Here is a 27086-nt window from a genome sequence, read left to right on the forward strand (position 1 = left end):
TACAATCTATATGCCTAATAGCACCTACAAGAACCTAGTCTAGCATGCACTTTACTACGATAACACAAGCTAATCCAAGCATACTAACAAGGCTTACGTTTAAATGAGCACAAGTTGAATGGCAACTTCAATTTCAAATAGTGAAAGAGCGACACTTAAGATAAGTGTAAACAGTCACTTTTGCTGGTATTCCAACTATCAGCAGACAGATGCTTAGATACACACCTCCATTACATTCTTTACATTGTCAGAAACATAGAAAACTCATAGTAGATATATTTTAGCATACCTCTCAACAATTGGAAAACAAAATTTAAACTTTGAAAACTTGAATAAGCCCTGCCCATATTCTACCCACTCTTCATAACAGAAAATAACATTAACGCCCCACCGATTGATGTCTTTACCTCAAAGCATCACTTACCATATATGTGTATACCAATTAAGAACCTGGTAATAAATAATGACAGACAACCATTTAGTTTTGGAAAACCGGAGCTCACAGCTTTATTACCTGAATGCTGAAAAATTGGTGGTAAGACAAACAGATACAGCTAACAACCAACACTACCAATAAATAAAGGAGGGCCCTCCAAACCCTCTGGAGCCTCCTGGGGCACGGAATCTCTGCACCCCCTTCCTTTCGTTCTGTCAAGGTCCCCTCTACCGGCAAGACTTGGACCTCCCTGAAAAGGCAATATCAGCACATAGAGCTGCTTTAATTAAAGGAGCAGTGCACCGTGCCCCAACTCCTCTCAAATCCTACGACACAGATGTATTGGTCGCTGACCATGGCTCAGTACCACCAAACTGTGACCGCATCTGAAAATATAAAACGTTAGCAGAGAAGTAAAACAAGGGAGGGCTGGGGGAATCCAAAAGGATGAGGGGAAAACAGGAAGCAGGAGGGATATATATAATCACAGGGAGGAGCTCCACAATGGAGGAGCTGAGCTATCTTGAGATTGACAATATTGGGCGTTAGCAGCTGTTGCCTACGGTTAAAGCCCCGCCAGAGAGGGGCTTTTTATTCTGTGCATACACCGAGTGTTAGCCATGCATGTGCAATACACCAATGTAGGTCTGTAGCAGATAAGGAAGTCTTTCATTGCTGTAAAATAATTCCTTACACTGGGCACCTGGGCGGGTATAGCCATTTATCATAGGCGTTGTGCTGGCTGAATTAAAATATAAATTGAACTGGAATTTTTTTTTAATTGCTGCAATAAGCGGTGCTAAAAAAAATTCTAACTAATGGGTAGAAAATGTGGAAGATGATGAATAAGCGCCCGAATCTGTCAAATTAAAAAAAATCATATACACACATAAGCAGAATTTATATTCGTATTCTGTCTCCATGTTGTGTGAATGTTAAAAATATTTAATTGCTCAAATCGATCTTCTAACAGTACAATTAGGCCACTCCTGTGTTCCACATGGCCCCTGGCAGACACAATGGCCATATGTTATAATGCACTGTGTGTACCGTTTACTCTGTACAGTGCTGCAGGAGCGGTTGGTGCCTTATACACTTACGATAATTCCCTCATGGCTCATTCATAACTAATTATTTACAGTTCGTATGCTGTTCCTATGAATATACTGCACTATATATATTATAGGCAGTTATCATTCAATATAATAATATAGTTTCCATAGCTACAGCCATGTCATCAGTCTTCTCAGGGATATGTGTGTCCTAGACAATGTCAACCCAATGTCAACCCAGTCTGACCATGCACATCATTCTAGGGTCTCATTTGCTGTAGTCTCTGGGTTTTTTGTGTACTATTCTATTTTTAAGCCTAGTCAAAGTTTAATTTCTAGGTTTGTAGATGTAGATAAAAAACACACCTACTGTGAAAACAAAGGCTAGTTGTGCAATGTTATTGTAAACAGTCCTACAGGAACAGAATACAAATGACATCACTTTCAGAGATTGCTTCATGTTATTAGCATAGGCACACACTTGACGCCTTGCACTGAATGTTTATGTGAAACTAGACAACTGAAATCCCGAGATGTACTATTCTGGCAACTGAAAGATGGCACAGATGGGCAAACTAGCTGATGCTGCACTACGTTTCCCACAATGCTCAGACAGTTTTCACAAGGCGTATTATTAAAAATATAGTTCAGCAACATTATACCCACCAACCAGTCCTATTACACAGGTCTGCGAAATTTAAGGTATCGAAAGCTTTTTTAATAATACTTTTATATTCTTAATTATACTCCTGTGTACATCAAGAAATAGTATATAATTTTTTTTTTACCACATCACGTTTACCTATAAGGGGGTTACATACATTTTTTTTAAAAAAACAAGGTAGTTAATTGTTCTTGACATATTTATTGTGAAATACGAAGAAGTGTAGTTGATATCACTGTGTTTTTGTCTTAATTACATAATAAAATAACAATAAAATCAAACAATAATAGGAACAAAACCATAATTATTGAAAAAAAAATTAATATCTTGTTTTTTTTGTCTTCAAACTTCGTTTTGTCACTTTTCGCTTATAAGATTTTTCTGTGTCGTCTCTGTGTATCATCCAGCAGTAGTCAGCCGTCATGCTGACGTCTCAATGGCCCTGGTGTCTTCTTTCTACATGTTTAATGTCTTGGTGGAACCGTTCACCCTGTTCTTCACTGTAGTTGCAGAGATTATTCGGGAAATGCTCAAAACGGGAATTCAAAAAATGTACCTTTAAACTCATATTGCAGCCAAGGTTTCTGTAATTATTAAGCATTTCCCTGGCAGTTTCTTTGTAGTTTGGATCCTTGACATTGCCGAAAAATTTTGAAATCACTTGTTTGAATGAAGTCCACGCCGAAAGTTCCACAATATTCATTACACGCCCAAAATGTTCATCTTTTATGTCTAATGTCAGGGCCTATAAAAATGCCTTCCTTCAGTTTAGCATCGGATGTGTTAGGGAATTTGGTGCAAAGATATTTGAAAGTTTCTCCATCTTTAGGCAGTGCTTTTACAAATTGTTTCATCAGTCCTAATTTTATATGTAGAGGTGGAAGTAAAACTTTATTTGGATCTACTAAACTGTATTTGATGACATTATTTTTCCAATTTCTAAACTTTTTCGAGCTGGCCAATTGTTTATTTTTGCTAATGTAATTTTCTAGTTCTGCTATCCCATTCACAGAGGATACATGGGAATTTGGTGTAACCTTGTTGCTGGCCAAGTACCATGCATAACATTTTAAGATCCACATATTAACCAGTTGTGTCTTGCACATCCAATCAGTTCCAAAACAGTTTTCAAATTTTCATATATTTCTTTAAGATAGACTGAATGTGCTAATGTTATTGACGTGTATGTGCTGCCATTGTACAATAAAACAGCTTTTTAAACAGCTGATTAAGTGCAGTATGTACATGTTTTAAAATATAATGCAATCTAGTATCGTTATGGAGGATTCTAAGAAACAAAAAGAGGCGAACAAAATTCTACTATACTAGAGTATTTCAAAATGATTTTGAGATAATAAGAGTGTGAACAAAATGTCTGTAAAAATGTTGTTTGCCAGGAAATTCTCAGTTCCTTTTTTATGTTATGGGGTTTTTATGGTGTCTGATCTTTATATATGTTAATAAATTTGCAATGTGGTTTGCAGATAATATGTTACCATAAGGGTTCTGAGTGTGAACAAATTATTTAATACCAAACAGAACCTATGTCATGTTTCCTGTACCAACCTTCTGATGGTGCACATAGAAAGCCCATTAAATGTAGCTACCTGTCTTTGCTACACCCTTACAGGTGGTGCCTACATTAATAGCAGCCAGACACTGTACTAACCATGCATCTGCAATTATATTGCTGCTGGCCTCTAAGGAATGCTGCCACCCTACTCCCTGTTGCCCTCCTCTGGAAGGGCCGGTAATTGACACTGTCTTTTGTCCATGGCTGTATGGTCAACAACGGTCAGTCGTTTCGTAGAGTAACTGTGCTTCTCTCAGCAGGCCTTCTCAGTACACCTCCAGACGAGCAGCGGCAGGAATAAGTACTATAATAAGTACTAACACGTACTATTAAATCAGAAATGTGGAATTATATGTTAATATAATATATAAAATAATTATGTTAAATAAAAATCCGCCAGATAGAGATAATGTACTGCTCCCACAGTTTTCCCCAAATAATAATGTTCTAGATGCTAAGCTCACACCAACCAAACTTTAATTCCCAGTGTCAAAATGTAATTAGCAATGCACTGTCTGCTGTATTTTTATATGCGGTGTGCAAATTAGCCAACGCTAGGACATCTGCTACATTGGTATACATGTTACATTATAGCTTACATTAGTGAGAGAGAACTTGTGGAGTGAGTTTATCTCTGCTAACATATCAATTATTAATGTCAGCAACAGGGCAGAGCAATATACACAAGACATGAGCACTTAGTGAAGCTTCAGCCTCATGCACTGATGGTTACATGACAAGGTAAACACCAGTAACTCTAGTTTTAAACGATATTGAACAAACAATCATGCTTAAAGGCAAATCACCTAATGGTCAATCAATAAGTTTAACGTTCCTTTTAATATCAAACGCTGGTAACCCCATTAGTAACAATGTGACCAGGATAGAATGATTTTACACTGTGTTTTATGATCTACACATACCTATACTTGCTATATTTTCTGGGGAATTATTCCGGTCTTCCTAACATTGTTATTCCTGCAACAGTCCCATTATTACTGGGCAGGTGACATCCCAGGAATACTGAAATGACTTGATGAATTAGTATTTGCATCAGTGGTCAAGTCCATTTTCATTGCTGATCTATACATGATGTTTGCTGACACGGACGTTTATTAAAAATAATGACTTGAAAAGTGCTTGACGTCCTCGGGCTAATAACATTTTAGATGTACTAAGACCATTAATGTGAGATAAAACCAATTGATATGTATTTATTTTTATTATTGATCCTGTGAAACCAAATGAAAATGCTAAAAAAACAACTTGCATTGATTGCAGAGTACATTTAGAGGTCACAATACACAAATTTAATAAATATTGAGCATTGTGTCAATCCGGGGAGTAATGCCACATCGTTGGGTCCCGTAGCAAAATATGATGATGGGCGGGGGCTGGCAATGCCCCTGCTTTTTTCTTCTGATCATGCAAGACCTGGTACATGCTGAGAAGAGCAGAGTGAGGCCAATGACCCGGCAAGGCCAGGCACCCCTCACCTCCGGGCCCCATAGCCACAGCAACTACCCAGTGGTGGTAGTTCCTCCACTGTTGTTGACAACCCTTATTCAGCCTGATAAGACTTTGCTGCACATAATCACCACTGGTAATGTGGAGTATGTTATTATTTTCTGAGCCCTTAAGATACACTGGGAATTAAGTTTCAGGGCAAGATTTAAATGCTTTTTAACAGGGACTATGCACTTATCGTGACACTGCTTTGGACCGCTGCAGCCCCTATCCAATCAGGTGAGCTTTCTGTGCATACTTCTCAATAACATTTGTGGTTTACTCTGTTCCTCTAGCCTCGTTAGAGTTCAGTTTATTGTGCCCTAGTATTGTAAATAGCACCTATTCTCTTTTTTTATACAATAGATGACATAAGTCATGCATTTACCCGTAAAATATGAACACTGGATTTAAAATTGTCAATATTCACATTGTGAAATGCATGAGCGGTAAGCAGGGTCAATAATACTGGTAGTGCTGAGTCTTTTAGGTTTAATAGTGCTAGAGATATTTGGCTTAATCCCCGCCAATCATCAACGGATTCCAAAGGATTATCTTCCATTGCTGTACATTGAATTCAGTTTGCTTCATACAAAAGTTTGTGTATTTTTCTGGCCTTGCGTTTCAGTTCTGTCATGCATCAATATAGGAAAAACACCAGGAACTTCTTTCTGAAAAAAACATATCCTTAAGGGCTTGTTCCATTTTCATACTGTGAAAATAGGTGAGACACAAGAAAATGATGCACGCACTTTAACCATGCCAATGTATTATAGTGTTAACAGGCACACCGCACAAGAAATAAATAGCGCCACATTTATAACATTAAAATTTTAGAGCACAAAGGAGGTTATGAGCCCAAATTGAATAATTAGCTAGCTTAACGCATGCTAACTTCACTGGAGCAGATAGAGCTGGATTATAGATGGGGGCAGGGCCCACCCACAAACTAATTAGCGCCTGCCGCTCCCCTCATAGTGCTGTAGCAACACTTGTGCTACTCACAGAAAGCTGTGCATGCTCACTACCCAGCACTCTGACAAGGCTAGTCAACATTCATCGCAGGCAGTCAGTGTAGTGTTTCTCAACCTCTGGATGCCGGATGGAGACACAGATGCTGCACGTGTGTAGGTTAGGCAAACACGTCACACAACAAAGTTTGCGTTTTTTCGGCTCTCTCAAAAATCTTACCTTGGGGCACCTACAAATATTATTCCGGCCCTGGTTACAAACGGTCCAGATTGTGAGAGATTACAATCTATACCATGTTTGTTTAAATTACTTTTTACCATTAAGTTTATAAGCATTTACTGACAACAAGCATCCTCCACTGGCTTTTGTTATAATAACAGAAATGAATTAGTTATAGCATACATGTAGCTGATATGGAAATTGGAAAGTTGTATACTATGCTCACATCCTGGCTAGGCTACGCTATGATTTGCCCATACCACAACTGCAAATCATAAAACCACACCTCCAAATCATAAAGCCACACCTCCAAATCATAAAGCCTCACCCCTGCATAGTGAAGCTTCCTCCCTCTCATTAGGACTGTTGTGTGGTATAGCTATATTGATTTGAAATAACTCAGATCTGTTCACTTTGCATTGATATTTGTGTTTGTCACGCAATACTGTCGAGAGCATGCCAGTAACTTTCCTGTATTTATTTATTTCTTTTAAGTGACGAATTAAACTGACATTGAATTTTTATTGACTGACTGCCAGAAAATATACTGAGAGTGGACAATTTCCACATCCAGTGAGTCTGATATTAATTGAGCTTAGTAAGGATCCATCAGTGAAGTATTGAGCGCATTAAAACTTCCTGTAGTGTTATGTAAAAGGCAGACAGCTGGAGTTATTTTACTCATAGAAGGGATGTCTGAGTTGTCGGTCTCTATTCTGGAATGTCATCTTTGGTTCCTCTAAAGAGCAGCTGAGAAGTTTTTAATGTCATTCAAGTTATGAATTATAATCCTCACTCATGTAAACACTACTTTTGCAACTACAACTACATCTATGGAACAAGATGGCAGTCTCAGACATATCAGTCAGCTTTTGAAAAGTGATATAGGAAAAGTGTTTTGTCTGGACATGTGTTTTGGGTATGTCATGTTCAATGAAAGTGAATAAAAGGCAAATTTCTTTAGATGTATAATCACATCAAGGTTTCACTCATCATAATTTGTATGGTAATTCTTTTTAATTTACCGGAAAAAAAATAGTTGTGGCAATTGCCTAATCAGTGGTATTGATCCGTGATAAGCCCTGATATGTTAAAGACTCTGGAATTCAAAATTCTACAGCTTAGCCATTACACGGTCTCCAAGGAGGGGAAGGGGGAGTTCATTTACAAACAGCAGTGGTAATGGACATCGGACCATTGCTGAACAGCTAGTTGGGTGTTAACATATAATAGTTACCGTATTTCCCCATGTATAAGACGCACCCTTTTCCCCAAAATTTGGGGTCTAAAAAAAGGGTGCGTCTTATGCACTGCCAGCGCTATTACCTGAATGAAGAAGATGATCCCTGGTGTGAGGATAAGAGAGAGGAGTCCCTGCTGAGCAGATCTGCGCTTGCAAGTTTCAGGTAAAAGGACCTTCAGGTCCTTCAGGCACCTCCCACAGTCTCTGATGTCTCGGAGCTGTCAGTCACGTGACCGGCAGTTCCGATGACTGCCGATAATTGAGCCCAGCGTGTTTGTAGTATGGTATGTATACAGTAGACTGCACAGCGTTGATGACAATAGACAAGTCACGTAGACACGCTTGGGGCATGTCTACGTGACTTGTCTCTTGTCAACAACACTGTGCAGTAATGTAATACATCTTTTGGGCCCCACAATTAAGGTGCGACTTATACATGGGGAAATACGGTAATGTGTAAGGACACCTCTGAAACTTCATTGAACAGCCAATTAATATACAGAATGTTGTCATTATTGGAAGCCAGAATAGTAACACACAGTGCCAAGGGGCAGACTGGTATGGGGGGCATGGGGCATCTGCCCCTTGGGCCAGTCCCATAGTTGGCTACTGTGGCCTTGGTCACTGGGCCACCTGCATTTTTCCCCTTTAAAATGTTCCTAACAAGCTGCTGAGTTAAGTCTTGCACCCCGGGCTAACATTTGCCAGCTCTCCCCTGGTGCCAAGCAATAGACTGCTGGCTTATCTCTTTTCAGACTATCTAATCTACATGAAATTTGAGGGGCTTTTTTCTCATATCTTTACAAGAAGTATATTGTTTGTCTTCTTTTGCATTAGATACATTTAAGAGTGAAGAGAAGACATGCATGTTTGTGGGTTACCAAAGAGCAATAAAAACATTTGTTAAGGGAACAAGGAAGCCTTTCATAGATGTTTGGACACAATCCAATTATGAATTTATAACATTATTATTGTTTGCTGTATCAAGGTTTCCGACACAAAAAATACCTGCTATATTTCATAGTGTACTAAAACAATGAGGTCATGGTTGCTGGCCGCTGCTTGATGTCCTGTTACATCACTTGCAATTAAAGAAGATTAAAAACAAAATATAATAATAAAAAGAAGAAAACTGGGAAATAGACAAGAATAGGACAAGAACTTGCAGCGAACTGAATAACAGTAACATAAAATATGAAATTATTTACATCCTTGTTGGGTTGGTCAACTTACAAAGTTGTTACAGAAGTCTGTTTGTTTTGTTTTAATTTTTTTATCTTTTAAATGGAGGTGATTTTAAGGGCAAAATCTTATATAAGTATATATGATCTAACAATGGAATTTACATACATTGCCAATGCTTTACAACTAAACATTGGGTCAATTGCTTTATATTTTTACAGTTGCTGGAAAATTGCCATTTGTATCAAGTATTCCTGTTAGTTTGTTGGTTTTATATTTTGTTTCCTATTCAGGTTCTGCATAATACCATTGAACATCTGGGGACATTGGCTTTTTTGTTTTTATTTAATTTTTTTTAAATAGATCTAGGGTAGTATTTGAAAGAAAAGTGATATTTGAGGACATTGTTTAAGGCAGAAAATGAATACAATTTATATATCAATTTTATTTGCAATATTTGCAGTTAGAAAACAAATTTAGATCTTCTCTATCCCCCAATCGACATTCTTTCATAACCAGCACACTGTAAAATCACAAAGTTATCTTAAAGTATGAAAGACCAGGTACAGTTTTTAAGTAAATATTAGGTTGCCTTTTGCTTATACCTTACCATGCTTGGTATTTTAGCTTATAATTGCCTTCATCTTCTACACTGCAAGATTACACTTGCATTGCATTTATCATCTGTACTGGTTTCCGGCAGTCTTGATCTTTAGCTGCGATCTGTGATCACTGTGAAATACCTTCACTCAAAAAATAACTATATAAATGATATACCAATATACATGAATTACATTCTAACAAATGTAACAAACACTAGAATATGGTCTATCCCTAGTTAAGATCTGCTATTCTCCACAAGCTGAATCTTGTCCACTGATAATTCTTGAGAAATCCTAAGTTTTTCCTGTTCCTTTAACTGAGGGCCTGATTCTGAGTTAGGAGCAAAACAAAAAAAAGGAGCAAATTTGCACCTTGGCAAAACTATGTTCCATTGGAGGGGAGGTAAATTTAAAATGTAGGGACAGATTTTAAGTTGGGGTAGGACATGTCCTAGATTAACTTCAAATTTCAGTATAAAAATAAAGCTATCCAGTATTTGTGTGCTACATGACAAAACAGCCAGAATTTTTCTTACGTGCAAAAAAAGGAATTCATTTAGACCCCTTGCATTGTAACATGATTTGTTCAGGAGCAAATCTACTCCTTTTTTTTTGCTATACTCATAACTCATAACTCACCTCAGGCCCTCAATGTTTGCCTGGGGTATATCTCACAGCTCAAAACCTCCTGTGACTTATGTTATTGGTGACAAAAACATTCTGCAAAATTTTGAGCAGTAAAAAACTTTAGTTTAAAATAAAAAAAAAATTGGTATAGGAATGTGGGGTCTAGGTTCATGTGTTCATATGAATTATGGATAAGTTATCTTATTATTATTTAGCCCTTAAGCTATAATCATAAAACTAAGCTAATCAGAAATAAGTTTTAAGGTATTAACAAATATAATGCTATGAATGCTCATAACAGCCAATGTTTTTCTGTCAGATCAATTAAAGGTAGCTTATTTCTTTAAGTCAAATTCAGATATTTTGTGTTAATGCTCTGTCTGGATAAAAGGGACAACCACAAGACATTTGTCAGCGAAAGTTTGCTAAAATGAAGAAATGCGCTATCCACAGAACATTTCAGATCAAAAAGACAAGAAGAATTAAAGGATATTGACAAATATCAGAAATCAACATGTTGACAATAATGATATTTTATGCCTATTCTGCCATACTGCAGAAAATTTTATTTCCTCTTACTGGTTTCGATGTATCTGTATACGTGCAATATATGTTTATATCAAAATAGTACACTGATAATTAATTGGTTGATTTACACTGACGTGATTATGACACAATGATGTTTACAAAAATGAGCTATTTTGAAGAAGTAAAGCAGTTCAATTTGGACACCAGACAGCTCGTGTGGTCTCTTTTCTTTGAGCTCTGATCGATCATATACATCATATTACTGATACAGCATTATACATATAATCTTTGGCTTGTCAATTGAAGGTTAAGTATACCTCTATATAGCAATACAGGAGTTTCAGCCCTAACAGGAACATGATATATTAGGATTATTTAATGGCATTTTGCAGGATTAATAACACCTTAACAATTACTGCATATATTTTTGATACTAGTAAATAATCTCTAACTTGCTGTCTCAAGGTTTGGAAAGAAAAACATGATATTAGTATAATAGTTAACAGGAAAAGGGTTTCTAATAAGAAATGCATTCCTTGAGAACCACTCTAACAACTATGCTACTGTATATATATTTACAGTAAACTAGGATTTTCTAGAGTAAATGAAGATTCTGTAACCTCCTGTATAACTCAGACTTTGGAAGTGTATTGAAAAATCTAAACACCTTTATTTGAATTGTTTTTATTATTACAATATTTTTTATGTATAAAAATATTTTAATAAAGCACAGAAGTACTCAACTCTTTTAACACAAATACATTTAACGTTTAGTGAAAATCATTAAAAAGAAGTGAGCAGTGCAAATCACATTCTTCGCTGAGCAGGGACATATTTATATATTTGTGGGCACCATAGCAACATTTTGTAAGGGCCCCCATATAACACCCCAGGGTGAAGAAAAAACACATATACATATAGGGTTTGGAAAAGGGAGATGCCCAGCTCACAATTACGAGCCCTGTAACTGTTGCAGCCCAGGTGTACATACCATACTATGGTATGAACACCCATGTCTCTGAGATCCAAGAGACCAACATCAGATGGATTTCTATTCTAGAGCTGGAGAATCGCCCGATTAGCATGGCAAAACCCAGGTATGTAGTGAAGCATTAATGTATAAATAAAAAAGTGACATCTGAAAAAACAGGGATAGTCAATAACTATGCCACTATGATTAGCCTTTTCCAGCCATGAACCTTAAAGTGAAGGTAAATAGCAATAAAATGCCAAAGAAGATAATAAATAGAAAAGCAGGAAAACGGTACACCTCCACTAGATGGTGCCTTGTCTGTTGTCCCCTACTAGGGGCTGTAAATGTTGTCTATAGGGGATATTTTTCTTTTGTCTGAGTATCTGTGACTTGTGTCATAGTTGAAGAATGAAACATATTAATGGTGTTTGTTGAACTATTTTTTTAAGATGTGAAAAGGGTGTAATGCTAAGTAAACTTCCTATAGGTCCTATCGGTGATCACGGCTCCACTTTCCAGTAAAAAAGATCAATAAATGTCTGCAGTAAAACCTATTCATTACTTCTGTTAGAAGTTGACTGGGCTTAACCCCACTGGGTGTGTGACTGTGTACTATTCTCGCAGTGAAAGTGTATTGTACCTGTTCATGAAACTGCAAAACATTAACTATCTTAGCAAATCAATTGTTCTTCTTAGGTCAAATTTCCTATGAACAACTGTGGTTAACACACTTCTTCTAAAGAGCTCCGACATATACATTTGCACTGCAGAGAAGAGACGCATTAATCATACCATGATGACCGGCGCTTTGCTCTGGGGAAAAAGGATACCAGAACTCTCCTCTATGTGGATCCTTTTCCACTTTGCCCTATGGCCCAAGTCAGGACAATAGAAAAAAGTGCCAGAATGCTATTCCAGCAATAATCATTGATGGTAACAATACAGTAATATAAATCGAAACAGAAGACAAGGGGACTTGTTCAACATGCATGTAGCTGTCCATACCTGATAAGATAACAAAGAAAATTATTATGTAATTTCCAGGCCAACAAGCATTAGATGTTTATGAGAGGATTAGGAAAGGTTCCCATCGATATTGAAGGATTGTTTTTTTGAGAAGTGTTTGTTACGAGCGTTTAATGCTCACTTGAAGATACCCATAGGCTTCCACAATCATCTTGCCTGCGTCTTAAACACATGTTAGTTGAACAAAATGCGTTCCAAAAATGGTAAAGCTACTGCAACACTATTAACAGTCGTGGTGGGTATGGTGACACCAGAAATAATTGTTATATATCTATTACTAGCATTTAAAAAATAAAGACGCTATTAAACAGATGTAACACCAGGGTGCATGAGACCTTAAAAGACTATGCCTGCCTTAGTAAAACAGTGGAGTTCACTGTTTATGGCGGAAGTCAAAAATTTGCCTGGTGGATATACTATAGTCGAAAAAGAGCAAATGTTGATGTACAATATGTTTAATATGTTTTCAATTCCTGTGCACTATGTAGGGAAGCTATACCTGATTCATATTATTTGTTCTCATAGCTATTCCATTTTTTAAAAAGCACAAATGTTTATAGAGCTGCAGGCAATTGTCAAATTAGTCAGTTCAAATTGAAATATATTTCACAATCCTGGGGAACGATTATTTAATCAGGAATTGAACAAATACTCTACCTGCAAAGAGGATGTTGCACAAACGTACAGTTTTCTTCATTATCCCTTACAGACATGCTTTCTGCATGTATTAGCTTTGTCAACTTTACTCACACCTCCACCACATACCTTGGCTTTCTATTCAGCACAGGAAATGGTATAGTGCAAGAATAAATAACACCGATTTATCATGCTTACATATATCTGACTCTACACACTTTGCAGGACTGTGCCCTATATATTCATTGTGTGTCACGGGCTCGCTAGCTGCAACATGTATATTTAATAATGCAAACTAGCAATGTAAAAACCATACAGCTCTGAGAAGTTCAATGAGTTCGAATGATGTCTATTTTACATTGAAAGGAAAGCGAAATTTGTATTAAGTTCTTGAAAATATAACATTTTTAGAAAGTCATGATTTCCGTGTTTCTGTTATAAATAATGAAGCAATTATTTGTTGCTGTAAATTCATGAGTTATAATGTTATATAAGAATATGTCTCCCACAAACATAAATTAGATAAACTGCTTTTGTGATGATCTTTCCCACTAGATCAGAGGCGGCACTAGTGAGCTGTGGGCCCCAGTGCAGGGAGACGGGGAGGAGGAAACCGGGGCCCCGACCCTCTGCATCTGCCATGCAGTGGGCCCCATTATATACATGGGCCCCAGTGCACCGTACCTGATGCACCAATAGTAGTTCCGCCACTGCACTAGATTGTAAGCTCTTTTCTACATTTTATGTCATACTTTATGTGTACTCTGTTTTCCCACTGTTCCGAGCTGCTAAGCACTAGGGAACCTTACAAATCAACAACAACAATAATAATTTAAAATCATTGTGATAAGCAAAGGGAATCACTGATAATGTAAGATACACTAACACTTCTAGAACCAATAGGCAACAACAGGAAAATGTATCATTTGAATTTCAGACGATTCGGCAAAAATGGAACTGCTACTAAGTACTATGATAGTGGACATGTAAGTACTCTGATTAAATACTTTTTAAAAGAGTATTTAAAAGTGTTACAGAAATTCAGGTGAATCAACAAATGCAACATTTTTTTTTTTACTAGTTTTTCTCATGCCTACAACAGCCACATTCATTTGTTAACTCAAAGATTGTTTTATAAGCTGGTCTATATCATATCCTCCAATAGTCCCAATTTTGACAGGACAGTACCACAGCCTCTAAGGTTCTGGTAATCTGGAGGTGCTGTTTGAGTGGATACGGGTGTAACAAAAGTGGGTTGGGCACGATCCTATATATAAGGGTGTATTCTATATTAAAAATCGCGATACATCATTGCTAATGACTGCTCACAACCCCTTGTTTTTCCAAAAACATAATTCAGTAGACACTGTTTTCACCAATTACTGGTTTACAATTGGTAATAACATAGCTGGACTCTCACCTTGGTAGCTATTTCCCAACAAAGAAATCATCTGTGCAACAGATCAGCCATGGAATCTGGACATGCATGAGATACCCATTCTGCATGACTATATTAAAATCTGTATACAAGTATTATGAATGTCTAATTAATTGTAATAAAGCAATATATAATGTTTATTTCATACTCGTATGTGTCAAATTTACATGCAAATTTATATGGAAGATTTGGCATCCTATTTGTGTATAAAGCGCATTAAGTACAGACTGGCTCTTAAATAATCAATAAAGGGCTCACTGTGTATGTTCCCACAAACTTCACATCAACCTTAAACTTTAAACATTTGCATGCAAATAAAGACGCGTAGACCTGGATAAGTTATTAAAAAATGGCAGGAATTTTATTGTAAGGATTTTATATTAACTAAACCTATGGTGGCGGAGAAAGAACACTGCGTAACAGCTCACGAGCTGATAACACAAGATCACTTAGTGGACTGGCGCAAACCGCCGTGAGTCCGCAAATCACGGGGAACAAATCCCTACATACTTAGCTCTGAGTTGGCGTCAGAGTGACTGCCCCTTACAACTCACACTGCCCTCCCTCACCGAGCCGAACAGGGACCCTCCTCACCGAAGGACCAAAAGGAGTTACTGATGCTTCAAAGGGGGCAGTGACCTACGACCAACTACCTGTGCGCCCATTAATCAGCCGCTGAACGCAGTGCCTTCCTACCCCACTTTAAAAAACCCCACTAAATTGAGGGATGGGAGGGTGGGATCTCGTGCTGCAAGTGAACCCAAGCAGGAAGTGCAGCCTGCTATATTCTATCAAGGTCCCTCCCACGTGAGCTACCATTGGCTGGTACCCACCCCATGATAAACTACACCAGGTAATTATTCAGCTTGTTACAAACCCTGTCGCCCTTTAAGTGCGTTTGTCCTAAAAGCCTCACTTGTCACTCTTACAAAAATACATATAGTATAGCTCTGTTGGCTCATAGGAGGATATTTTCTAAAGTAGTGGAGTGTCTTTTTTAATGAAAACTGGAAAGACAGGTGGTATTTAACATACCATATTTTTGTAACGTTCTCCATTGAAAATGAGCCAAAAACATGCTTTTATTTTAATTTATTCATGTAGACTTTAAGCTCCAGTAAGGCATTGTGAATGACAGATTTTCATCTGTACAGCGCCGCGGAATTGGTGGTGCTATATAAATAAATGATGACGATTTCAAAGTGGGTGTTTCATGGTGATATAGTTTTTCATAAAAAAGTAGAACATATAAATGTTCTATTTAGGTAGTTTTATTGATATTATTGTACTAAGGGACTTTTGTACAGAATTTTAAAATACAGTCGTGTCAGACTTAACCTTATCAAATTTTTACATTTTCCTGCTCTTTTTCCCACTGAAATTCAAATATGTTTTCCTTATATTTTATGGTCACTTTTCCATTGCATAACAAAATATGTCAATTTGCAGGATTGTTGTTGTTGTTGTTTTGTTATTTACATAATAATAAAGTCCTGCAAATGTAATTGAAAAATATCCTTCTTAGTCAAGCCCTCTTTAAAATGATGTGCTTACATTTCTTGAACGGATGTATGAGAAAACACTGTGGTATGTTAGATGGTACGGTGCCATGCTCTGAAGGGCAAAATCGAGATATACAAAAATTTGTACTACCACCAGCAAATGGATATGTTTCCCTGCATAAGCTGGCAAAAGTTATGAGAGACCGATATTTTCCAGCTGGATATTGTAATTCCTTATAGTGATTTATATGTGGAATAAGCAGAAAAAGAAATGTGGTTATAAAGGCTGTGCAAGGAGTGGGAGAAATGCTGCGAGTTGGCATTGCCTAGGAAAATGTGTGATTGCACAAAGTTTCCCTTTATTCCATGGCAACCTGGGTTCATGTCTCAATGCCTGTTGAAATAATTAAAAGCAGGTGTGTCTTGTGCCAGAAAATGGGGGGAAAGAGAAAGAAACAAAGGGAGAGACGGTGAGAATCTGGCAAACTTACGTCAATGTGTTAAGTGAACAAGAGCAGGAATAGACTTGAACTTGGCAAATATCTTAAACGTTGTCGACTTAAAATGCAATGAAGCAGATTATTACAGAAAAAATGAAATGTTCCCACTTGTCATTTAGACCAGACAGAAAGACACATGTATCAAACATATTCATATGCAAAAGAAAGAAAAAATATATTAATGGGAACTTAGTGAACATATATACTGCACCAAATTTTATTACTATCATGTGTCTTATGTGTCTTATCTATGTAGGAACAACTCTCCTGGAAATTTTAAGAGGCCAGATTTAAATACGGATCGAATCACAGAACCTGCTGTAGTTATTATAGTTATTCAAACACTTAACAAGTGTAGCCCCTGACGAACAGTGAGTGGGCAAAATACCCGGCAGTCCCATCCATCCGAGGCATCTCTAGAATATGATTACCTGAATAGGCAGTAGATGCAGGTGGGAACCCAAAACCACCTGATTTGAGCATAATGGTAGCCGCTCAATCTCTCAATCAAAGCAGTAAAACCACTTTTTTTTTGTTATTGAAAACGGCTCAACGACTGGACCAAAACTGTACATTGTGTTGTTACTAGTAACTATTTTAATAAATGGCATATAGTAAATGGTAAACTTGTTGATGCCGGCTCTGTCCTGCATTAGTCATTTTCAGGCATTTTATATTATATTTTGGAGTATCTGTCACCTACATAGAATTCAGGCACCCGTTTGGTGGGTTAAATCAACATTCACGTGAACGCTGATTATCAATTTACTAGGAAACGGGGACATCACTGAGGAACAAAATGACAGGACAGTGGCCTAGTGGTTAGCACTTCTGCCTCGCAGCACTGGGGTCATGAGTTCGATTCCCGACCATGGCCTTATCTGTGTGGAGTTTGTATTTTTGTGTGGGTTTCCTCCGGGTGCTCCGGTTTCCTCCCACACTCCAAAAACATACTGTTAGGTTAATTGGCTGCTATCAAAATTGACCCTAGTCTCCCTCTGTCTGTCTGTCTCTCTGTCTGTCTGTGTCTGTGTCTGTGTGTGAGTGTGTGTCTATATTAGGGAATTTAGACTGTAAGCTCCAATGGGGCAGGGACTGATGTGAATGAGTTCTCTGTACAGCGCTGCAGAATGAGTGGCGCTATATAAATAAATGATGATGATGATAACATAAAATACAACAGGTGTCTTTTAAAAATAGTGATCTCCACTAGTCTGTTCTATGTACAATTAAAGACTCATTTTTTTCCAAGTAGTAAAACACATTTTAATAACTTTTCCTCAATTAATAATTGTCTGACTGCCATTTTATGCAGGGAGGTATCCTTCTATTAGTTGCCCTGATGTAAATCAATCAGATGTTGTAGAGATGGTATAATTGTTACATTCAGAACCCGCACTGTGAACTCTCACTGATAGCCTCATTTACAATTTAAAACAGTAATATGTTTTTCTTCTTTCTTGCCCAGTTCTTTTAACATTTCCTTTCATACATTTAAAGTAGGGTGGAGAACTCAAGATATTTTTTTAATAGAGAACAAAGACCTTTTGCATCCAACCAGCAGTACTATGGGGCTCCCAATTTTGGAACTTCCATTGCTCTCAAGAAACCTGTACCTCGGGGGTGACAATCATTACTCCAGGCCTCAGTGCCCTGGAAAACTTTGAATCCACAGCTTAGTGTAAATGAAGCAATAAAGCTAATTAGATAGACCTTTATAGAAATCTCTCTGTGACAATGTCCTCGGATATTTTACATATGGAATGTGTGTGTGTGTATATATATATATATATATATATATATATATATATATTAGGGATGTGCACCGGCGACTTTTGAGGTCTCGTGTTTTGTGTTTTGGATCCGGATTTTCGTTATTTTTGAGGTTCGGATTTGTCTCGCAAAACACTTGACGAAAGGTCTCGGTTCGGATTTAAGGTATTGGATTCGGATTTTTTTTGAAAAAAACATAAAAAGTTTAAAAATCAAGTTTTTGGGCTTATTTTCACTCCTAGGCTATTATTAACCTCAATAACATTCAATAACAAGCATTTCCACTAATTTACAGTGTATTCTGAACACCTCACAATATAGTTATTAGTCCAAAACGTTGCAACAAGGTATCTTTCTGGACTGCGTAGAGGAGTGGGTCACCACAATATATATTAAAAACCCTGAACTTTTATGAATCGCACCAATAAATGTACCTGGACTGCATAGAGGAGTGGGTCACCACAATATCTTAAAAACCCTGAACTTTTATGATTCGCACCAATAAATGTACCTGGACTGCGTAGAGGAGTGGGTCACCACAATATCTTAAAAACCCTGAACTTTTATGATTCGCACCAATAATTGTACCTGGACTGCGTAGAGGAGTGGGTCACCATAATATCTTAAAAACCCTGAACTTTTATGATTCGCACCAATAATTGTACCTGGACTGCGTAGAGGAGTGGGTCACCACAATATCTTAAAAACCCTGAACTTTTATGATTCGCACCAATAATTGTACCTGGACTGCGTAGAGGAGTGGGTCACCACAATATCTTAAAAACCCTGAACTTTTATGATTCGCACCAATAATTGTACCTGGACTGCGTAGAGGAGTGGGTCACCACAATATCTTAAAAACCCTGAACTTTTATGATTCGCACCAATAATTGTACCTGGACTGCGTAGAGGAGTGGGTCACCACAATATCTTAAAAACCCTGAACTTTTATGATTCGCACCAATAATTGTACCTGGACTGCGTAGAGGAGTGGGTCACCACAATATCTTAAAAACCCTGAACTTTTATGATTCGCACCAATAATTGTACCTGGACTGCGTAGAGGAGTGGGTCACCACAATATCTTAAAAACCCTGAACTTTTATGATTCGCACCAATAATTGTACCTGGACTGCGTAGAGGAGTGGGTCACCACAATATCTTAAAAACCCTGAACTTTTATGATTCGCACCAATAATTGTACCTGGACTGCGTAGAGGAGTGGGTCACCACAATATATTAAAAACCCTGAACTTTTATGATTCGCACCAATAATTGTACCTGGACTGCGTAGAGGAGTGGGTCACCACAATATATTAAAAACCCTGAACTTTTATGATTCGCACCAATAATTGTACCTGGACTGCGTAGAGGAGTGGGTCACCACAATATCTTAAAAACCCTGAACTTTTATGATTCGCACCAATAATTGTACCTGGACTGCGTAGAGGAGTGGGTCACCACAATATATTAAAAACCCTGAACTTTTATGATTCGCACCAATAATTGTACCTGGACTGCGTAGAGGAGTGGGTCACCACAATATCTTAAAAACCCTGAACTTTTATGATTCGCACCAATAATTGTACCTGGACTGCGTAGAGGAGTGGGTCACCACAATATCTTAAAAACCCTGAACTTTTATGATTCGCACCAATAATTGTACCTGGACTGCGTAGAGGAGTGGGTCACCACAATATCTTAAAAACCCTGAACTTTTATGATTCGCACCAATAATTGTACCTGGACTGCGTAGAGGAGTGGGTCACCACAATATCTTAAAAACCCTGAACTTTTATGATTCGCACCAATAAATGTACCTGGACTGCGTAGAGGAGTGGGTCACCACAAGATATATTAAAAACCCTGAACTTTTATGATTCGCACCAATAAATGTACCTGGACTGCGTAGAGGAGTGGGTCACCACAATATCTATTAAAAACCCTGAACTTTTATGAATCGCACCAATAAATGTACCTGGACTGCGTATAGGAGTGGGTCACCACAAGATATCTTAAAAACCCTGAACTTTTATGAATCGCACCAATAAATGTACCTGGACTGCGTAGAGGAGTGGGTCACCACAATATATATTAAAAACCCTGAACTTTTATGATTCGCACCAATAAATGTATCTGGACTGCGTAGAGGAGTGGGCACTGGGCACCACAATAAAATATATAAAAAACCTTCAACAGATCTGCATTACACTACACATACGGCTGCTCCTCCATCCTCTCCATCATATACATGTTGGAGTTTTAGCGTGTGACAACCTCTTGTTTTTGATAATGTCAGTGCATTTGGAATATTTTTCAATTTGCCCCACACCACTGAATGTACTTTATCTATGATACGCAATACGCATCTATCTATCTTGACTGCGTAGTGTGGTGGCCCCGGTACACAATTTGGTACCGAGGCCACAATATAATTAAAAAACCCTCCACGTGTCGGAATTCCACCAAACAAGTATCTGGACTGCATAGTGGGGTGGCCCCGGTACCCAATTTGATACCGGGGCCACAATACCTCCTCCAAACATGCTACAGACAATTCGTCATTGAGAGACCCCAGACAGACAGGGTCGAAGTGTTATTGTTTGACTTTGTAAACCCAAAAAAATGTCCCTGTTGCACATAGTCGTGCAATGAAGACTGACTTTTTCATTTAAAGGCACGATCTTTAAAGTGTAGTGTTTGTAAGTCTAAGTCATATTATACTTTTGGTAAAATTGGTTTTTTTTGTTCCTCTTTATGGTAATTAATTAGTAATAGAATTAAAGTAGGAAATAGAATTAAATAGAATTAAAGTAGGAAATAGAGTGGTATAGAGTTGTAGTGTGGTATAGATAGAGTGGTCCACACAATATAATAATAAAACCCTCAACTGGTCTGAATTCCACCAAACAAGTATCTTGACTGCGTAGTGTGGTGGCCCCGGTACACAATTTGGTACCGAGGCCACAATATAATTAAAAAACCCTCCACGTGTCGGAATTCCACCAAACAAGTATCTGGACTGCATAGTGGGGTGGCCCCGGTACCCAATTTGATACCGGGGCCACAATACCTCCTCCAAACATGCTACAGACAATTCGTCATTGAGAGACCCCAGACAGACAGGGTCGAAGTGTTATTGTTTGACTTTGTAAACCCAAAAAAATGTCCCTGTTGCACTTGCACATAGTCGTGCAATGAAGACTGACTTTTTCATTTAAAGGCACGATCTTTAAAGTGTCAGAAAGAGAGAGAAGACACAGGAGAGGAGAGTTGTAGCTGGGGACCTGGGGTGGAAGCTCCCAGGCTCCCCCAGCATTGCCTGGAAGTCTGAGCGTGGTGACTGAGCCAGGGCAAGGAATGTGTGCCCTGGATGAGGGGGAGAACTCCATGCCACTATAGTGAACCCAAGAGAGAGGGGGACACTGCACATGGAAGAGGCCCTGGAGTGAGGGCTGCTACAAGAGGCATGGTAGCTGTAGTGTCAGATCCTGAGGCTGAGAGTACACAGAGTGACGTGTCAGAGCACAGGAGACATTATCCCCGCAGAGGAGGGATGAGCTGCAGTTGAGAGGTATGTTGTTGAAATAGGACATGCACACTTTAACAAACCAATCATTTCAGCGACAGGGCCTACCAAACAACTTTGACTGAAATGATTGGTTTGTTTGGGCCCCCACACCAAAAAAGCTATTCATCTCTCCCTGTACAGACTAAACAGGCTCTACTGAGGCAAGATGTCGTCCTCATCCTCAACCTCTGATTCCTCTCCCCCTACAGTGTCTACTTCCTCCTCATCACACATTATCAATTCGTCCCCGCTGGACTCCACAACCACAGGTCCCTCTGTAGTATCTCTAGGGCAGTGCTGTACTTCATTGAGGAATTGATTATTCATTTTTATAAACATCATTTTTTCAACGTTGTGAGGAAGCAACCTCCTTCGCCGCTCACTGACCAGGTTCCCCGCTGCACTAAAAACTCTTTCCGAGTACACACTGGAGGGGGGACAACTCAGGTAAAATAGAGCCAGTTTGTACAGGGGCTTCCAAACTGCCTTTTTTTCCTGCCAGTAACAATATGGACTGTCTGACATGTCTACTTGGATGGTGTCAGCAAAGTAATCATCCACAATTTTTTCTATTGTCACAGCATCCAATGCAGCGAGAGTAGACATGTCTGCAATGGTTGGCAGGTCCTTCAGTCCGGACCAGATGTTATCAGCATCCCCGCCAGTGCCTCTTTTGGGAAAACTGAGCTTTTTCCTCGCAGCCATAGATGTGGAAGAAAATGAGGGTGGAGCTGTTGGCATGTCACGGTCCTCTTCAGAGGACAATCTCCTGACCAGCAGGTCTTTGCACCGCTGTAGACTTGTGTCCGCCGGAAACAGAGACACAACATACGCTTTAAACCGAGGATCGAGCACGGTGGCCAGAATGTATTCCTCTGACTTTAAAAGAGTGACCACCCTCGGATCCTGGCAAAGCGTACGAAGGGCTACATCCACAAGAGCTACATGCTTGCTGTAATCGCAATGGCTTACCAGCTCCTCCCTCACTTTCTCCAGCTGCTTCTGCAACAGCCTGATCAGGGGAATGACCTGACTCAAGCTGGCAGTGTCGGAACTGACTTCTCGTGTGGCAAGTTCAAATGGCTGCAGAACCTTGCACAACACGGAAATCAGTCTCCACTGCGCTTGACTCAGGCGCATCCCCACTCCTTTGCCTATGTCGTAGGTGGCTGTGTAGGCCTGAATGGCCTTTTGCTGCTCCTCCATCCTCTGCAGCATATAGAGGGTGGAGTTCCAGCGCGTCACAACCTCTTGTTTGAGGTGATGGCAGGGCAGGTTCAAGCTTTTTTGATGTGCCTCTAGTCTGCGGTAGGCACTGGCTGAATGCCGAAAGTGTCCAGCAATTTTGCGGGCCACCGCAAGCATCTCCTGCACACCCCTGTCACTCTTGAGGTAATGCTGCACCACCAAATTAATGGTGTGGGCAAAACATGGGACGTGCTGGAAATTGCCCATATTTAATGCCCGCACAATGTTACTGGCATTGTCTGACACCACAAATCCCCATGAGAGTCTAAGTGGGGTAAGCCACTGGGAGATAATTTCCCTCATTTTCTCTAATATGTTGTCAGCGTTGTGCCTCCTATTAAAGCCTGTAATGCACAATGTTGCCTGCCTTTGCATGAGCAGCCATTTTGTAGATGCTGCTACTGATGCAGCTGTTGCTGTTGCTGCGGAAGGGGATGCATCTACCCAGTGGGCTGTCACAGTCATATAGTCCTTCGTTTGCCCAGAACCACTTGTCCACATGTCCGTGGTTAAGTGGACAGTGGGTACAACCGCATTTTTAAGAGCACTGAGGACACTTGATCGTACTTCTCTGTACATTTTTGGTATCGCCTGCCTAGTGAAGTGGAATCTCGAGGGGATTTGGTACCGGGGACACAATACCTCCATCAACCCTCTAAATCCCACTCCACTGATGGCGGACACCGGGCGCACGTCTAACACCAACATTGCAGTTACAGCCGCAGTTATACGCTTTGCAATAGGGTGACTACTATCGTATTTGGTGGTCATGGCAAACGACTGTTGGACGGTCAATTGTTTGGTGAAAGACTTAGCGGTCTTACGACTTCCCCTCTGGGAAGATGACCGACTAACAGCAGCAACAGCAGCAGTGGCAGTAGTAGGCGTACCGCTGCAGGATTCCTCGGATGAATCCCGTATTGAGGAGGACTCAGTCTGGCTGCTGACTTGGGCTGCAGGACTGAATCTGATGGAGATTGTGGAGGAAGTTGACGAGGAGGGTGTTGCTGGTGTGTATCCAACTGGACCACGGGATTTAGGTGTCCCTGTACCGATGAGGGTCCTAGCCCCAGTTCCTGAACTAACCACTGAACTATGAAGGTTATTCAGGTGACGTATAAGGGAGGATGTTCCTAGGTGGGCAAGATCCTTACCCCTGCTTATTTGAGCTTTACATAAGCTACATATTGCCATACATTGGTTGTCTGGATTTGGATAAAAATAACTCCAGACCGAAGAGGTGCATTTTTTGGTCTTCTGACCAGGCATGACGATGGGCTTTTTCATCCCATGGACATCAGCTGTTTCCCCCCCTGGTGCCTCATTTACAATAACCACATCACCATCCTCATCATCAAGTTCCTCCACAGCGCCAGCTACATCATCAATAGCCTCCTCCCGAGCCACCTCTTCCCGTACAGTGATGGGAAGGTCAGGCTTGACAACCACCAACACCCTTGGACTCGCCTTGGGGATTTGTGATAATTTCTCTTTAGAAGGCAGAGTTGTTTGCTGTTTTGTTGCTGACAGCATAACTCTCTTCAATTTTTTGTAGGGGGGGGGAGGAGGAGGAGGGCTAAGATCCGTGGGTGAAGCTGAACCACAAGTCATGAACACGGGCCAGGGCCTAAGCCGTTCCTTGCCACTCCGTGTCGTAAATGGCATATTGGCAACTTTACGTTTCTCCTCAGATGATTTTAAGTTTCTCTTTTTGCTACTTTTTCTTAACTTGGGCTTTTTGGATTTTACATGCCCGGTACTACGAGATTGGGCATCGGGCTTGAAAGACGACGTTGATGGCATTTCATCGTCTATGTCATGACTAGTGGCAGCAGCTTCAGCATTAGGAGGAAGTGGGTCTTGATCTTTCCCTACTTTATCCTCCAAATTTTTGGTCTCCATTATATGTAGCACAAGATACTGCAGAATGTGTGAACTTGGTAATATTGCAGTACCAATGGACTTATACTGCTGGATTGGTTTTGCAAATTTGGTTATAATTATTATTTTTTATTTTTTTTTTAAATTTTTTATTTTTTTTACTTTTTTCTTATTTTTAAAAAACTTGGGAATAGTGGGGAAATAACTATGCCCTTAGAAGCACAGAGCACAGGACACAGCACCACTGGACTGAACAGGACACGGCACAGGACCCAGCAGCACTACGGAACTCAGCAGGACAGAGCACAGGACACAGCACCACTGGACTGATACTGCAGAATGTGTGAACTTGGTAATATTGCAGTACCAATGGACTTATAATGCTGGATTGGTTTTGCAAATTTGGTTATAATTATTATATTTTATTTTTTTTAAAAAAATTTTTATTTTTTTTTACTTTTTTTTTATTTTTTAAAAACTTGGGAATAATGGGGAAATAACTATGCCCTTAGAAGCACAGAGCACAGGACACAGCACCACTGGACTGAACAGGACACGGCACAGGACCCAGCAGCACTACGGAACTCAGCAGGACAGAGCACAGGACACAGCACCACTGGACTGATACTGCAGAATGTGTAAACTTTGTAATATTGCAGTACCACTGGACTTTTACTGCTGAATGTGTGAACTTGGTAATATTGCAGTACCAATGGGCTTATACTGCAGGATTGGTTGTGAAAATTTTGTGGTAATTAAAAAATATTAAAGTAGTTTTTGGTATTTTTTAAAAAAACTTTTTTTTATTTTTTTAAACACAGGGGAATATTGGGGAAATAACTATGCCCTTAGAAGCACAGAGCACAGGACACAGCACCACTGGACTGAACAGGACACAGCACAGGACCCAGCAGCACCACTGACCTCAGAAGGACAGAGCACAGCACACAGCACCACTGGACTGATACTGCAGAACACAGCACAGCACAGCACAGCACAGCACAGCACTAAACAGCACAGCACAGCACAGCACTAAACAGCACAGAACTAAACAGCACAGAACTAAACAGCACAGAACTAAACAGCACAGAGGACCACCTAACACACCCTCCCTCTACCCTGATCAATGCCCGAGTGAAGATGGCGGCGACTAGCGGGGAATTTATAGGATCCGAGTATCGCGAGATCCGACAACGGGATTATGAGTCAGAGCCTCAGTTTCACTTTTGAATTTGGCGCCAATACCCGGATCTGTCTCGGATCCGACTCGGATCCGCAACGTTCGGGTGGGCTCGGATTTCAGAAATCCGAGTGCGCTCATCCCTAATATATATATATATATATATATATATGTAGATGTATATATATATATATATATATATGTAGATGTATATATATATATATATATATATATATATGTATATATATATGTGTGTATATATATGTATATACATGTATATATATATGTGTATATATATATGTGTATATATATATATATATATATATATATATATATATATATATATATATGTATATACATGTATATATATATATATATATATATATATATACATATTTATCTATATATATATATATATAAATATATATATATATATATATATATATATATATATATATATATATCTGTTTGTGTTTTTTTCTTTCAGCAATGTATACATTTCTGCAATGTATAAATTAATTTGAAGATATATACATAGACAGACAAGCAGACAGATACAAACACAACATATGGCTATATGAGATAGCTATATCTCCATTTGTACATGGAAGCGAATAGAATCATGTTGTAGCATTTCATCTCAGTACATGTTTCATTGGCTTCTAAGGGATTATTGGTTTAAACTCTAAACTCAAAACAGAGTCCCCATTCAATTATAAACTGTAAAGGCAGGTTTTTCCACAAGTACAGACAG

General features: G+C 39.1%; 1 protein-coding gene and 1 long non-coding RNA gene across 3 annotated transcripts in view; one reads left to right on the plus strand and one right to left on the minus strand.

Annotated features, from left to right (window-relative positions):
* The window catches only part of EGFR (epidermal growth factor receptor), a 199332-nt gene that overhangs the window by 44978 nt on the left and 127268 nt on the right, over positions 1 to 27086 (plus strand). The gene's annotated exons all lie outside the window — the stretch shown is intronic.
* LOC142158513 (uncharacterized) overlaps positions 4929 to 27086 on the minus strand; it is a 28887-nt gene continuing 6729 nt past the window's right edge. Inside the window, exon 2 of the long non-coding RNA XR_012692791.1 lies at positions 4929 to 5943. This is a non-coding gene — a long non-coding RNA (uncharacterized LOC142158513). The remainder of the gene's footprint in view (positions 5944 to 27086) is intronic.

The sequence above is a fragment of the Mixophyes fleayi genome, chromosome 5, assembly GCF_038048845.1.
Source record: "Mixophyes fleayi isolate aMixFle1 chromosome 5, aMixFle1.hap1, whole genome shotgun sequence".
Lineage (NCBI taxonomy): Eukaryota > Metazoa > Chordata > Amphibia > Anura > Limnodynastidae > Mixophyes > Mixophyes fleayi.